We start from the raw sequence: 17372 nt of genomic DNA, 5'->3' as shown, positions 1-17372 counted from the left end.
GGACGCTCTACGAAATTGTAACATTCCTGCCTAAGAGCTAAGTTTTGAAAAATGCATGTGTACTCTTGAGTTTAGAAATTAGACTTACAGCTTCATTTATTTGGAGAACTGCAAAACCATTAAAAGTGGCACTGTTGAAAGAAAATATAAAGAACTTTCCATCCAAAGCTGTTGAATTCTTCCCAAGCAAGCAAGCAACTCTCCTCTATAGCTAAGGGAGGTGGTATTTTGCTATCATGACTTATGCCAGTAGTGGGAATTTAGCCAGGGGCAGCATGGAAAATAGTTGCCAAATTCGAAATTCCCCATACCTAAAAATAAGTTAGTGTTCCATATATTACACAAATGCTCTTTCTGAAAAATGTCCTTTCAGTCAAACCGCACCAAAATATCATTGGAATAAATATCATAGACCTTGCTATAAAGTCTGTAGGGAAAGTTCCCTTCCCAAAACTGTCTGTGGACCCTGCTTTCACAGTAATATTTCTGTTATTGTACAGGGCAGATTATGCCCACAGTTTCCAGAAACTACTGGAATAAATAACCTGTTTTAGACTCCCCCTAATTAGAGTCAGGGAAACAATATGTGATTAACAGCCCACAAGAGCCAGCAGAAGCAGGGAAGGCAGAGATTGTGGAAGCAGGGTCATGCAGAGGTCTTGGAGACAGAGAGGTGAAGCAGACCTAAAATCTTCATCATATGTTGCTGCAGTCCAATTACTGTGCATTTTGTTACTAAGCTCAAAACAAAAATTGTAGGTTGTGACAGGAGAACATGGCTAGGAAAAAGACCCTGAGGAAATGTAAACCTTGCCAAGTACTGAGGAAAGTGCAGAGGAAAACATGCCTTGTCACCCAAAATAATAAAAAAGAAGATGCCACAACACAAGAAAACATGCACCAAAACCTTCTTCTTAATTGTTTTTTATGGTTTTTATGGATATTTTTTTTAATGGTTTCAGACCTGGTATCTGAAATATCACCTTCCTGGGCCTGGTTCTGACACTTGCACTTCTGACATTGCTGCACTTAAGGATTTGTTTTAATTTATAGAGATTACTTCAATGGGACTCCTCATACATGCAACCAAAATTAAATCATTAGATTGGTTAAGAGAAACTGCTGGATCAAACACAAAGTTCTTTGAAGGTTTGTGTCCAATTTGTAGACCAAGCAGGGCATGCTTATAAAAAGAGCTGAATGTTTTTACGCCTGCAGAAAGAAGGTTTAAGTAAATCGAATGCATCTTACAGCAGCTTCCAGAAGCCGTTGTTTTTCCAACAAGGTGTGTTGGGAATTCAACTCCTTCTGTATTTCTCTTCTAGAGATCCATGTTCTGAGGTTTGTGCACAAGAAATTCATTGTTCTATTTGCTGTCACCATAGCAGCTGTAGGATGTTTGGAAGCAGCTCTAGTGGGGAAGAAGCTTTTGTGCTGAACAGCCACAGTTAGCAGCAGATCAGTGCACAAGCTCTGGAACATATTGTGTGCCATTAATTTGAATACAGCAATATGGAAAGATAGAAAACAGGCAGCTGGATACTGCTGTTTGGCAAGGTATAGTCTAGGTAGCCTCAGCACTATGTGGTTCAATATCAAACCTCTCCCACTTCCACACATTTTTAGACACACTGAAGTTGCTGCTCATGGTGCCACCTGTTGCTGACTTGAGTCTCCTAGAAGCCATCAGTGTAATTTAGTGGCCACCACATACAATTTGATACCCAGAGTAGCCCCTATGCATTTGAAGGAGCAGAGAGGGCTGTAGGGGTGGATGGATAAAAAAAAAATTCTGAAAATGTACCTTTCTCTGTACAGAGGGGTGAGTGCCATAGCTCCCTTGCCCTCCCTTTCAACATCGTTTGCTGCTGAAATGCAGCATTTGTGTCACTGAGGTTCAGTGCCAAGATGAGCATTTGCCACCTATATAGGAGCTTAAAATAGCACAGAAGCTGACAGAAATACCTTGAAGGCTGTCAGAGGAGTGGTTTTCTGATGTATTATACTCTGTTGTAGGAAGTTTTTATTTATTTAGAATTATATAAGCACCCTGGGGAAGTATATGGTTTATATTTACTCTGGTCTGACACAACCACAGTGTGTCTGAAATGCAAAATTATCATGGAACACACACACCCCAAGGGTCTGGAAATGGTGCAGCCCTAGTAAATGATAGATTTTTAGCAGTTCTCCCGCATGGATCCCACTTGGTTGATGTAATGCTGATTAAAGCAAGCACACTTCCTCTACAGCATTCCCATTCATCCCTCCATAGCCACTTACTGCAGAGACCATGCAGGCTTTTAATTATTTTACTAAACAGGGAGCATTTTTCTTGGAAGTGCATCATGAAATTTTAATGACCATGCTTTTAATTCCAACAGGAAGACCTCAAATAGCAACAAAGTCCATGTGAAATTCCACATATGTTTCAGCTTGCTTTCCACATCATCAAGCAGAAGGAGGGAGAAGGGGAAGGAGGGAGCCTCAAATAATACATAGCACTGTTACTGTCCTCAAGTCATAAACCCCAAGGCTTTGCTTTCCTACAGGAAGGCAAAGCCTGTGTTTTGGTGGTTCCACAGCCATGGGTGCCCCAACCCACTGTGTTTAGCTCACACAGAGCAGAAGAAACATACCTGTGCACTGAGATATCTGTGTCTCACTCTCAGAGTCAAGATTACAAGTCAAACTCTTGGAGAAGAGGAAGGGAGAAGAGGTAGAAAATGGTTGTCTTTTTTTGCTTTCAAACAAGAATGAGGTTCATCCTGTCTTTGGACTTCATTCTCAGAGGTAAAATGTATCTCCAGTCAAAGGCATCTGCCTGGCAAAAAAAGAAACCAGTTACCATCACTTTTCTCTACTAATGCAAAAGATTCCCTGGGTAAATTAATCTCAAACAATTTTGCTTCAAGAAATCAAGAAATCATCAAACTTGGAATGTTTTTCACAAAGATGACCCAGCATATTAAGTTTTTGCAGTGTTTGGTCAGAGAATGTACTTGTGAAGGTGCAATAATTAAGGTGAATTAGCTACCAGCTGAAATTAATTATAGAGAGACCTTGAGAGAAATTCAAGGAAAAAAAAAAAAAAAAAAAGAATTGAAGGATAGAAATCTGAGAATTCACATTTGCTTTATTAAGCAACGAAAATTAAGATGTCCATGCATCATTCCTAGGCAGCTTAATCCTTTATTACTAATAAATGATCTTTTATTTAAAAGATTTTGAAGTGGACAGAGATAACAGTTTAATCATTTTGATGAAAAGCCAAGATTTTTCATCTTCAAAGTGCTGAAATATCAGCATACATCGCTAATAACGAACCTTGTTAATCATTAGCATCCCTCAAATATAATGGGAATAACACTTTTCCTAAGAGCTTGCAAAAGAATTGAGAAAAAAGCGGGTGGGTTTTTTATAGGTTAGACCTTTCATAACTAACTTTATTCATATTTTAATGAGTAATGTATGAATAAGTGGATTTTTAAGTTAACAAATGAATATTTAAAGAAAAGAGAACAGAATGAATTTGTCAATCAAAAGACCTCCAAACCCAGGTACATGCTCCAGGCGTGATCTTGAAAACATTTATGCACATGAGTAACTCGTGACTCATGACTCATCCCACTAAAGTCAAGGGTACTAAATTAACCTTTTATGAGAAATGCATGTTAGGATGACAGTTTGTATTCCACCCAACACAGTGGAAAAGATAAATATCTGCAAGGTAGGGGCCTAATATAAGGACAGAGCAGAAGAAACATACCTGTTTCATACATCTAAGCTTTTCTCCTGAAGGAAGATGAAAGTACTAGGGAGCAGCTCTGTGGGAAAGGCCCTGGGAGGTGGGAGGCAGCAAGGTGAACATGAGCACGTTTGGTGCCCAGCAGGAAAGGCAGCCAACAGCTCCTGTGTGCATGAACAGGGGCATGGCACACAGACCATGGAAAAAGGATCATCTCTCTCCCTATGGCCCTCATCACTCTAGATAGGGCATTGAGTTTTGGGCCCTGAAATGCAGGAAACACATGGGAAAACTGGAGGGAGCTTTTAGAAGGCTCCAAGGCAGTAGGGGCTGGAGTCTCTGGTGTATGAGCATAGGCAGAAGGAGCTGGGCAGCTTCATAGGGGCACCTAACAGCCCCTTAGTGCCTGCAAGGAGTCATCAGGGAGACAGAATTGGATTCCTCATGATGGGAGAATGAGACACAAATGTCCATACTTGGAACTAGAGAGTTTCAGAATTGATTTAAGGAAAAGCTTTTTGCCCATGAGGACAGACTGAAAATGGGGCAGGTTGTACAGAGTGGTTGTACGGTACCCCCCCTTGGAAGTTTTCAAGATTCAACTGGACAAATCCCTGAGCAGTCTTGTCTGATGCAATAGCTTACCCAGCCTTGAGCAGGGGTGTGAACCAGGTCACCTCCCAGCTCATTTTAATTGATCCTACAATCCCACAAATCACCTACAGTTGCTAAACCATGTAAATGTTGAATTGGCTCTTATTAGGAAAGAAATTGTTCCTTTATTCCCACAATTCCCCAGAAAGAGTTATGTTTTATCCCTCTAATGAAGTCCCCCAAACCTGCATACTACCAGGCAGCTTTGATCCTTCCATAATCACAAGCCCTTTCCATGAGTTACTGGTGTCACTATTTCAGTCAGCATCTGTACTGTACTCCTGGTATATCAACAGTGAAACAACAGAAACTTACTCAACAGATCTTTCTGACTAAGAATAGATTCAGCTTACTTCATCAGCCATCTCACTTTTTTTAGTTTTCCCAGTAAAATACCATGATAAAAGGGTTATACACATCACCATATGAAACACCATATGTGTGACCTCTAATACCTACCTTTATATCGATGACTGCTTTGGCAGGAACATGCACCAGTGCATTTGTAAGAGAGTGAAGGAAATCAGTATATATGAATCCAGAATGTCTTTTCATTTTATGTGGGCCCTCTTTACACCAGATGCCCAAACACAGGCTATTTCCAGTTACACAAAAAAGTTATGCACACAAGGTCTCAATCCTGTGGGCTAAACACTGAGCTCCATGGTAATTCTAGCAAAGTACCACTTCAAATTCTCTTATGTATCAGAATTGTCTGCAGGCATGAGCATCTCTGTAATGGTCTACCTAGAAACTAGAAATGGTCATGGTTATGAAATCTTATAGCCTTCCTAGCTGGGGCTCTGTGTCAGGAATTCGATTTCTGTAGGCTGGGAATGGGCAAGGGATATAATGGGAAATGGTAATATCTTCCATGCAAGGCAAGCAATGACTGCTCTTACTCTGCTTTTCTGGAAGGGACCAGGTTTTGTGTGCACCACACAAGGTCCCACTGAGAACTTCTGCTCTGCCCAGTGCCTGTAGGGTTCAGGCAGGAGAGATGAACACATGAACTCCAGCTATGGAGCACATTCAAAGCCAAAATACTCAGACCTGGGGGGACTTTGGCTTTGAAGTAAAAGAGAGAGACATCCAGTGAGTTTCAGCAGCTCTGAAGTGGCAGTTTTTACTTAGAAACACTCTGGGTATTTATATCCTCTTAAATACGTATGCCTTCTATATCTGGCCATAATTCCATTAAAAATGTTTGCAGCAGATCTTGGGGAAGGAACACATACTTTTGCAAAAAGAAAACAAAAATTAAAAACAAAAATTAAATTAAATTAAATTAAATAACTTTCCAGAAAAAATGCTAGAGAAAAATTTTCTTCAGCAATTTTCCTGCAAAAAGGTCAAGCTCAAAATGTAGATAATAGAGCAGGGAAATAGCTGAAGAAATTCTCAGCTGGTATCTTAATAGTTATAAATCCTCTTATCTCACTTGCAGGATGCTTGCAACTTTTGCAAACTGCTTCTTCCAAACCAAATGGTGATGAGAATTACAAAAGAGGACAGACTAAACCAGATTTCATCCATCTTGGACAGAGAGGAAAACCAAGTATATCTCTGTTCTGGATACCATCAAAGTAAGTGAGTCTTGTAGGTAAGGAGAGAGAAGAAGAGAGATATGCCAGGAATATTTCTTCTTACAGAATTGGTAACTTCTGTTTTTTCCAGCTTTCTTTTGTGGTCATGTAAAGAAAGAAGGAATTCTATAATCAATGTTCCAACATCAGAAAGTCAGCTGAAATAGATTGCTTTCCCACTGCAGATCTCCTTATCTACACAGTAATTTAATATCTACAAGAGCTAATGAAATCTGAAGTGATATTTGACATAAGTTTTTAAACCAAGGTAAGGGAATATCTTGCTGTTCAAGAGTTTGTTCTGTGCACAAGTGCCCATGGCTATCCTTTGGAAACCATTCAAGATATTTTTTTCTGTGTAGTCTTTCCAGTCTAGACCTTAAATGAAGGATTGTAAACCTTTTTCAGCAGATGATAGAGAATAGCCAGACTTGTTATCTCTCTGATTATTCATGAATTCTTAAAAGAAACTATAGGAATAATATGGGTTGGTCTCCTTCTAATATGATGATGATTCAGAGGTTTATCTTTATCAAATGACACAAATACAGTGGTCTAAAGATAATTATGTATCTGGGCAACATGAAGGATGGATAAAGAGTAGCTACCTGAGCCACACCTAAGTAAGACTGGTGTGTGGAAGAATATTTATTGAAGGACTCTCCCAAATCCAGTGCAGGCTTCTTCTTTTAAGAGCACACAACCTGTAGCAGGGTTGTACTTACTCCTTTAGTGTCCTGGGTGGTTCCCACAGCAATGTCCCCTCAGACATCCACTGAGGCTTGGAGCAGTCCCTTGTTTCACCCCCAGGATGCAGTGACGTTACCCATCGCCAGATGTTGGCTGAGGGCACAGCAGGCGATGGCCTGCCCCCTGCTAGCAAAGAAACACGTTTAGGTGTACAGCTTTACTCATCAGGGAGTTGGACACACAACAAGTGCATCTCCTCAGCCACCTCAAGTACCTCAGAACTTCCCAAAGGGCATGGAGTCATATTTAAAATATTTAATGTTTAAGTATTTAAACCTTGGACACAACTCATAGCTTAGGTCTAAGTTACGTTCAGGGCAGTTCAAGCCACAGAATTATACAATCATATCCTTAACCAGCTCTTTTTTTTGTGTGATGGACCTCACATAATGATGAAGGCCACATAGAGGACAATACTTTTGCAGGGATCAAAACAGTGGATACAAACAATTTTAGGAGCTAAGGAATATGACCTTTCTTATCAGCTTCTTCTTGAAGGACTGAAAATGTGTTCTTTATAGCATTTACGACATTTCTTGGGTTATTATGGGCTAATGAGGCATGTGTTACCCCTAAACAGCATGAAATAAACCTCAACCTTCTGCTGTGAAAATTCAACCTTTTCAAGGTTATCACTAGTCTACAGCCAAAGACATCAGATGCAGAGCTGAAAATAATGAACTATATAAATACACATGTAGTTTCTTCACTTTACTCTCCTGAGTATGCTCCCTAGGTGCTTCCTGCTATGTCAGTTTTCATCTGCTAAAGATCTGTCCTAACACCTGGAAATTAAGAAATGTAGTTCAAATAAGACTTCTTGAATTAGTTTGGAACTGGTAGAATATATTATTTGTCTAAAGTTGCATAAAAACTTTAAAATAGTCGTACTTATTTTTCTATTCTTTTGCCAAAGAGATTGATAGAGTTAATACACATGATGTTCCTGATGTTCATGAGCATCTTTTTTCAATATTGTTCCTCCACTGAGTTCTTTCTCACGTAATTTTTTCAGAACTGAACATATCCCTGATCTGATATTTGGTTTTGTTCTTGTATTCTTCATTCTCCACATGTAAAAGAAGAAAAAATATTTTTACAGCAGTATGAAATTATTAGAATCATAACACTGATAATGCAGAGTCTGTAAATAGACACTAACAAAATAAATCCACCCTCACCCCAGAATAGTTATTCATTAATCAATTGCAAAGTTGTTTGTAGGCTGGTTTGTGACTTGTGCCTCTCAATTTAGCCTCATCAGATACTCCTTTCAAACAGATAAGTACAGATTCCACCTGTCTAGTTCCACCTCATCTTCAGCAATGGGTCTCCAGTTGATACTTTGGGGTGATACTTTGAGCATGGCTGCACAGAATGGAACTTGGGTGGAGGCACTGTGGAAAAAAGCCCTTGGAAAGGTCATTATTTAAATATTTCTCTTGTGAGCCTGCCCTCTTCTCCTTCCCAGCTTTACAGTAAGTGTACATGACAATGAAAATATAAAGAAAAGCAATGGGCTGACATTCCAGAATAAGACAAACCTATAGAAAACCATTGACTTTGTGACTCTCACTGTGAAAGAATAATCCACAATGATTTTGCACATGTGCAAGGAGTAAAAAAGACTGTAATCTCACAAACCTGACATAGTTAAGATGAGCTTCAAGGCTTGATCAGCACACACAGGCTTTTTGGATCCCAGTGACTGCAGGATGTGAGTGCAGTCACTGGAGTTTAGCAAAGCATGGATGAGAGCTGACTGCATCCCAGTTCTCTGTCTGTGTGACCCTGCAAAGGCCAATGCAGCACCAGAGGCTTCCTGTCTATGCTGAGTACTCCTCAATGTCAGATGATGTTTCTCTTTGTGGCTGACCCCAATCTAAAGCTACATTTTAGAGGTAATAAAACACAAAGCCTTCACTTTGTCTTTCAGGATCATGCAAGGCTCCTTCAGAAGAGCCTTCAGAAACAAAAAAGGCAGAAAAATCCCCATCAATTACAAGTTGTCCTTGTAGCATTTGTGACATTTTGGAGACAATTTGAAGAAAAAGATCAGTCTAGATGAGAAATAAAGATGCCACATGGAAATCATATTTTTAAACTGAAAATCTCTCCTTCCCAAGGGAATTACAAAAATCTTATCACAAAGGAGAATAAAAATATATCAAGGCCAGCTTCTCAGAGTGGGTTGAAAAGGTAGTTTTGTTTCTCACTCAAGTTTTTTGAAGTTTGAATATGCCATTTGTGCTTGTGTTGTGATGGGCAATATAGAAGGATTGAAATGCTTAAAAATTACATGATTATCACTGAAATTTAACAGTCAGTTATTGAAGGTTTGAACTGTTTCCCTTATTGCCATAGTGTAGCTAGCAGGTATCCATACTGAGCAGAGTTTACATTTGCAAAAACTTACTTAGAAGTAAAGGTTAATCCACTGCCATATAAACATTTGATCTTGAAATGATCCCATTAACCTTTCTTGTACTCAAGGATTAGGCATAAGTAGATAGCAAAATACTAACCTTATTTAAAATTGCAGAGCTATGAGTACACAACTTTTTTTTTATTCTTTCACGTAGGTGCAAAAGTTTAAAGCTTCCTCTGCAAAAGTGGTCAAGCCCTAAGTCTCACGGGTTTTGTTAATGTGTTAAAACCATGCTGCAATCAGTAGTTCAGTGAAGCAAACTCAATTAAAAAATATTTTTTTCATCTCTGTTGACTTGATTTGAATCCTATCCTGACTACAAGAGCAAAGAGGGGTTGGGAAGTTTCTCCAAGTGGGCTCTTCAGCACATCCTTTCAGCAAGAACTCAGGTGAGACTCATCCTACAGCTACGACTGAACCTCCCATCAGTGCCAGTAGCAGAGAGATCCTCTCTTGGCTGGGCCTAAGGGAGAAGTGGTCATGCCAGGTTTTATGGCGTTAACAGCTAAAAGTTTCCTAGCACTGATGTCTTCTCACTAGTGAAACCTATCTGCTTCCTGATGGAGGGACTCTGGAGACCTGCACTGGTGTGAACTTTTCAACTCTGCAAGATCTCAGTGAAAAGCAATGCAGTCAACAGGTGCATTGCAAAGTCCAGCTCCAGTGCTGAGTGCCGTAGCTCGGACGTCTGCATGTGTGACTATAATTACTGCTTCCAGGCAGAGAGGAGGTCATTAATCACCAGATCATAGAATAATTTAGGTTAGAATGGGCTTCTGGAGGTCACCTAATCTAACTCCTGCTCAAATAAGAAAGAAGCTCAAAACCAGAGCAGGTTGCCCAGTACCTGTAGCTTCTGTGAGAGCTTTGCGTGGCAGGGAACGGCACACAGAGATGAGAAGTGTGACAGTAGGAAGTGACACTGAGAATAAGAGTGAACGATGGCTGTGAAGCATCGTCCTAAACTTCAATATGCTCCACTGTTTGGCAGTCTGTTTCCATCTTCCAACCTTAGAAGAAAGCCAGCAATAATTAATTAGCATTTTCTTTAAACACAAACTTTTTTGGCATGTCACCATGGGAGGTCAGCTTCACTATTTCAGGAGTAGAACATGCCAGGTTGCTAAGGGATGAATTTAAAAACAACAAATAATTTCAACCCTGATAGTGGATTAACACGTGAACTATTACTGTGGTTGCATTTTGAATGATAGAGCTAAAATTTTAGTCAGGTTTAAAAAAAATATATAGATAATATGCACTTGTGTTTTATGGATTGCCTGAATCAACATTTTTGGCATGAAATTTACAAAAGAGGCTTTGGGTCTTCCATGAGCTTGTGCAGTACTTAGCACATCAGAGCCACACAAAAAAAATAAAAATCCAGAAATATTCAGTTATTTATTATAATAAGTTATTTATTCTGGTGTTTTTGCAGATCTTTTGTCCCATATCAACAACTCTGAGTTTCAGGAAAAAATAGCTACTCTAGGCTATCCCTAAGGAGATGATGGCAAGGTGAGTTGCCAGGGAACCACTGAGTCTTTGGGCATTTCCAGAAGCAACAGTGATGAACAAGACCAGCTCTGCAGCTGCTGCCATTCAAGTCCCATTTGTTGCAATACCCCCACAGCCATACAAATGGTTCTGGAAAGACTGACTCCAGGAAGGCCAGCACCCCCATATGAAGGCAGCTTGTGCAGCCCACATGGCAGGAGAGTACCTGTGGCTGGTGGCAGAGAGGCAGTGGAGATGCTGCACCTCCCCACCTCGCTGTGACCTCCTGAGCAGCTGTGTCTGGCAGGCTTTGTCACCACTCTGGCACCTGTCAGTGCCACCTGCCTCTCTGCATGAGAGGAGATTTCCCTCTGGACAACCCATTTTTATCATGCTCCACCTCCATTTATAATGGTAGCTGAAGCACATTTAAGATGCTACCTTGCTCAAAGATGGAAATCTGCAATTACATTTCTTTAAGAACAATTATTACCAGAGATCATGGTGAAAGTGGATAGAAGTCCTTACCACTGTTATGGCTTCACCAAATGACTCATTTCTCCCTTATGGCAGCAGAAATGGCTAAAAGTAGATGTTTGGACATTTTAATGTACCTGGCATAGATGGCAATATATTTGCACTTACATCTAGCTAATATGCACTTGCTAGACTGCACACTTTATAATCTGCAACAGAAGTTGGCAGCCTCTCCACCTCTCATCTAAGATTTAATGGAAGGTACTGCAGTCTCCTATTAATAGCATCATTTCTCCTAGCTACAGCGCATGGGCTAGTGAGCATAACATGAGGAATTGCCTTAGTACAGCAGCTAGGAAACATGCCATTGTCATAAACAGCAAATCAGGGACGACAACATAAATGAGCTGAACACACCTTTTGACTGATTGCACATTTCCATTTGCTTATCTACTTGTTAGTTTGCAAATTTAATTATTTTCCAAAGAGTTTCTAATCATTACTGCAAATTAGTGAGCTACTGTTGCATTACACATTGTTAGACTGACCTGACTAGAAGAAGCAGAATTAAATAGCAGAAAATACTAGAAATTAAAATGGAAAAAGAAATTAAGTTCTCATAACAAGCATAAGCTTACTGCACATTTTCTCATCATTCAGAAGCAAAAAACGGCAGGAAAACCCTACACTTTAAGATCTCTCCTGAAGGAACAGAATGTCCTTATTTGTCACTTTCCCTTGCTTTTGCCCCCCACCCAAAAAAAAAAAGCAGGGAATAATCTATATAATATGGTGAATGTCAATAGTGACATAATCCATAGCAATTCTAGGTTAAGGACCACCTGATCACATCTTTCTTGTTTATCCAGCCTGTGGTCATTTGTAAGGGATGTCATGCCATGTTTTTAAGGAAACATTGGTAAAATCTGAGCCTTCTCAAGAGCAAGTGGTCCTTGGTAATACACAACCAGGCTGTAAGAAGTGTTTTGCAACAGAAATGATGTCACATCAGGAGGGCTGGCTCTGGGGCACGAATTAAGTCCCAATGCCTGTTGGGGCAGCAGGAGACAAGCAGCTCTGCTGTGTTCAGGTGCAGGTGTGGCGCAGGAGCTGCCAGCCTGAGCACACGGTGTTGTGGCTCACCACAGTGCCCATGACACCCTACAGCCACCGTGCACTGCTTTGGGTGGGTCAGGTGCCAAACTGGGATCATCTCTGGCCAAAGGTGAAACAGGTGGCCAACCCAAATCACCAGTGTAAACTGTGCTGCTGTACATACTTCACACTGTCATGACACACAGTCCCCTGTGGCAGACACTTCTTCCAAAGAATTTTGTAACGTGTACAAAGAAAAATCAGTATATTTCCCCCCTTCTTTCTCGTTTCAAATTGAATTTTCAGGTCAAGGAAAAGAGAAAGAGCTCTCACATCTAATTCAGGGGATGATACATAAATTTAATTTTTGAAGTTACAAAAAAATGTTTTAAAAACTGAAGCACTGCGTGTCCTTTCACTCATTTTTGATCTCATCTCTTTGACTGGATCAATAGCAAAAGCAACTGCAGAAAGACAATCCAGGAAGGAAATCTTTTATAAAATACTGGTTCCTATGGTGAGTGCTAACAGGGCTAGGGTGGAGATGATTGACGTTAGCAGCCAGTGTAGACATTGGAAAGAAACTGCTGATGTAGAGGAGAGACAGCCATGCACAGGGGTGAGCTGAGCTGAACACACCTGAAGCTCAGCCCATGGTCCATCCTCATCTTATTCAAAATGCGTTCCCACTGTGTCCTCCCTTGGCTGTGTCCTGACTTGGTCATGAAAAAGGTTCATGAAAAAATAAAGAGGTCTTTGAACCAGAAATCATTCTTTGACCTCACCAGGATTTTATCAGGGAAGATGTTGGGAGAACCTGATTTACCCTGCTGTGTTTTCTTCCTGCTGAGCAAGGAGGGACCCCATCAAGGAAAACTGCTGATTTCCACCATCAGGTTTGTGTTCATAGGCTCCATTCACTGATGGCCTAAGGCTGATGGAGCTGAGGGGGACCCCCCTTAGTATAAAATGCTTTGATGTCTAAATACAGGTAAGACTTGTCTAGAAGCAGATCACCATTTCTCCCTTCTGTAGAAAATGAAAATAAACTGAATTAAATTTCATATGTGAGAAAGCAATTAAGCATCAAGGTTTACAGGTGACTGGGTTCTCTGAGACTACAGACTGCTGCACTGGAAATATTTCTTGGTGGCTTCAGTTAAACTTTTTCTGATCCTTCTACAAATTCAGAGATTGTTTTGGATTCCCTTTTTCAAGGGATGCAGCATGTCAGTCTGGCTTCATGTGCACTTTGCTTCCCAGCCCTCTCCAGCTGTGGGAATCTGACTTTCATTCCCTTTCCTGCACATCGCTCTTTAATGTTTCTTCTGCTTATTACACCAGATTAAAGAACTAGGCTGCAGGATTTCCTGATACAGCCACCCAGGGCAGGAGCAGTACCAAGTCTGGAGTGCAAAATGCCATCTGAAAATTTCTCTTGGTTTTATGCTATCGTTGAGGCTACTTTGGTGCCTAAATTTAAATACAATACAACTGAGAAAGGAGCACAATCTCAGTGGATTAGATAGCAAATAGTGGGCTATAGGAGCAAATTTGATGTCCTGACTAACATATATCTTTCTGCAGACCATACAAAAATGCCGTGGAAGTCAATGACCTAGTTGCTCACATCTAATATGTTAATGCTAACATTGTCCTAATCTCATGCTGAGATCACATACTACTCCTGACAGATTTTTATTTAATTTGAATTTTAAGGCATCCTTTGATGGACAATATGCCTCCCTAAAAAAGCATCCTATTTAGCCTGACTGTTATAATACTTGGAAAAAGAAAAAATCAATCTCCTCTGATGGTGTTTAACCCTCTCTCATTTTCTTTCCTGTAGCCAGTTGTGCTTTTTCACAGAACCATAAAATGGTTTGGCTGGGAAGAGATCTTAAAGACCATCTTGTTCTTCCAACCCCCCTGCCAAGTGCAGGGACACCTTCCACTAGACAGTATTGCTAGAAGACCCAGCCAGATTTTGAATATCTCCAGGGATGGGATCTACAACTTCTCTGGTACTCTGTTTTGGCAGTGAGTTGAGGTGCAGAACTTTTCAGTTTTCTGTACCAAGCAGCACCCCACACACCAGTTTGTTGCATTGCTCAGTTCATCATGAGTGCTCTGAGGTACAGACCTAACTTGTAGAATGTTTGCTATCTCACTTTCTCTACCTCTCCCACCCTGCAGAGGGGTTGTGCTTGCCAGCTTCCATCTTGCTCTTTGCCTTTGAACAGGATGGAAAAATACTCATTTCAATCAGCTCCAGGGCAAACCTTGTTCCAGGTAACAGGTGTTTGTTCCTAAAGATCTAAATCCCAGACAGCCACATCAGATGCTCTCAGGAAAGCAGGTCTTTTCAGAGCAGGCTTCATCTGTCCTAGGCACCTTTCTCCAGACCTGTGACTCTTTCCAGGGGTGTGTGCTGCTCTTCCTTTGGATTTTTGAGGAGGCCAAATGAAGGGCTGAAAGCTCTGCTTGTGGCGGTGTGACTGTGGCATACATTTTCTTCCTTCTGAAGCCTTAACTACAGATCCCTCAGCGCCACGTCACCTGACATAAACCCACAAGTTTCTACCCACAGAGACACCTCCCAAGGGCTTTTGGGGAGGAGGACACCAGGAGCAGATGCCACAGCAGGTCATGCAGCCTCCAATTATGGCCACAGCCACTGGCTACAGGCCAGGACAATGGCCCACCCCATGGGCTCTGCCCTTGAGCACGAGACACTCGAGTGGCCACCCCAACAGAGTCCAGTCAGATGGTTTGTCAGCCTGGAAACCTGCCACAGGGAAGAATCCATAAGGGCTGTACCTTGGAGCTCCCATCAGTGTGAATCTACTACCTCCTCCCTAGAACTTTGCTTGATAAATGTTAATGTAATTTACCCATGCTTTTATTATTTTCTCCTCTCATGCCTTTCAAATTATGTGCCTCAGCACTGGCTCATAGCATGTCAGTACTGCTATTAGGTAACTGCCTAATGAATTTCAAAAGGCTTCCAAGAGACCTCTTTTTTGTTTACAGAGATGACAAGGCTGATCAGCTTTCCTGGAAAAATAAGATTTTAGGAAAAAGGGGCTCTGTCAAGTCCCTTTATAACTTACTTGCTTTTTAAACAAAAAAAAAAAAAAGCCTTTAAGTAAAGTTTTAAGTTGCTACACTGTTCTGCTTTCAGAGTTGTTTCTTTTCTCAGTATTATTATTAAAGTGAGAAAAACTGGTGGGTTTTTACCTCAGCAACAGAGGCTACTTTTCCTAAAAATATAGACATATTCTCCCACAAAAAAACAATTTCCAAGCTAAAAATTGTGTACCAACAAGGAATAAAAATAAGAATTGTAATATGAGGAGAACCAAGAGATTAATTATTTCTTTAATCCATGTTTCTGATAAGTATGATCCATGCCTTTCTTAGCTGCTATAGCTGTCTTTTCCCCTGGTAATCTTGGGCTAATGCAAGCCTCTCCACCTAAAACCAGAAATTAATAGAACACTTCTTTCTATTAGATATATGAAAAGTGCATTTCCAAACTGAACCACCACACAGAACACAGCTTTTAGAGATGGAGAGTGTGTGATCTTAGCTCTTCTCACCTTTGTTCATTCAGTTTACATCAATTCAATTCAACACATCAGCTAATACTGGTCACTGTGCTGCTCCTCCCTTAAAGGACTTCCTTTCAGCAGAAGCACCATACCCAACAGAAGAAGAGGAAGACACATAAATTAACACAGTTTTCAAAAAAAGGCAGGATTTGCAGTGCTGTGCTGCATATGTACCTCTGGAGCTCGTTTCTTATTTAGGCAGTTTCTCCTATTGGAAACAGGAATTTTCCACAGCTTCACTTCAACAGATGAGTGAGATGTAGCAAGCTGGTTTTGCCCACCTAGAATCTAAGCAGTAAAAACAGGAGGATTCATAACACTAGGTGTTGGGACAAATATTTACTCATTCACTCCTTCTGCCAGCAGACAAAAACCTGAGTTTGCCTATGTTCTTGGTCTTGATCTGTCACTTGAAACAGGCTTCCCTGTCTGCAGAAGGTACCTTGATAACAGTGCTGCACTTGCTCCTAAAAGGAGTAAGATCCTGTTTCCATAAACCAGACTAGAAATTCTCTGTGGGTTTACCACTGATTTCAATGGAAGCAGCATTGCTCTCCACCTAAAGTACCTCTGCTCTGAGATTATCAGAGAAATAATGCTAATGAAGATTTCACTACAGTAACCAATTATTTGGTTTAATTGTTTTATTAAAGTACTGAATTTATAGACAACATACAGACACAAGGCTAAGGACCCAACAGGAGGTCAAATTACCTCTGATAATTAACTGTCTCTCTTTTAAAAGGCCAGTCATTTGAGGATCATTCTGTCAGGGAAGAGACAAGAAGAGGCAAGGCTTTGATTTGCTAAATTAAAAGGGGATTAAAAAAAAAAAAAAAGTATAGTCATTGCTAGTTTACTGTATTGTAAGCATTCAAGGGTCTCTAGAGATCCCTGTGTCACCATGAAGGAGTTTAGCCTGATTTAATCCATCTAAAGGAACTGGTGAACACTCTCCTAATCTCCAACATTTATAGGCTTTTGAGAGGGAACAACACAGGGGAGAGATTTAAAACCTCAGATGAGCAAAACCTTGCAAGTGTATCCTTAACCTTGAGCACCCTTTTCTCTTTAGGAAAGTGGCTGAACATTTCCTTTTAATCTCACTGACATTTTCTAAATCCTATTGTCTTTCACAGAGCCCACAGGTATTACCTGAGAGCTTTTCTGAAGAACATTTGCCCTTCCACAGCACCACTGATTGTTGAACTTGTGCTAGCTCCACTACCTCCTGTTGCCATTACCCTTTCAGTATTTCTATCTATAGGCTCTTAGGTGAGAGGCCACTATTAAATCATATATTAATTGCTTTCTTTCAGATTATTTTATTTTTAAATCTCAGATGCACTCCCAGTAATTTTCCAAATACATACAGCAAACCATCTTTTCCACCTCCGATTTATTTTATATGATGTCATTAATGTATCTTTAGTTTGTGCCTCCTCAGCTGCATTATTCCTGCTCCATATGAAGAGCAGCTCATGGCTGATCTCACGTAGCTGAAGGGAACCTTGACTCCCACC

Source organism: Cyanistes caeruleus, chromosome 3 (genome assembly GCF_971803275.1).
Source record: "Cyanistes caeruleus chromosome 3, bCyaCae1.hap1.1, whole genome shotgun sequence".
Taxonomy (NCBI): domain Eukaryota; kingdom Metazoa; phylum Chordata; class Aves; order Passeriformes; family Paridae; genus Cyanistes; species Cyanistes caeruleus.
This window is presented reverse-complemented; position numbering follows the sequence as displayed.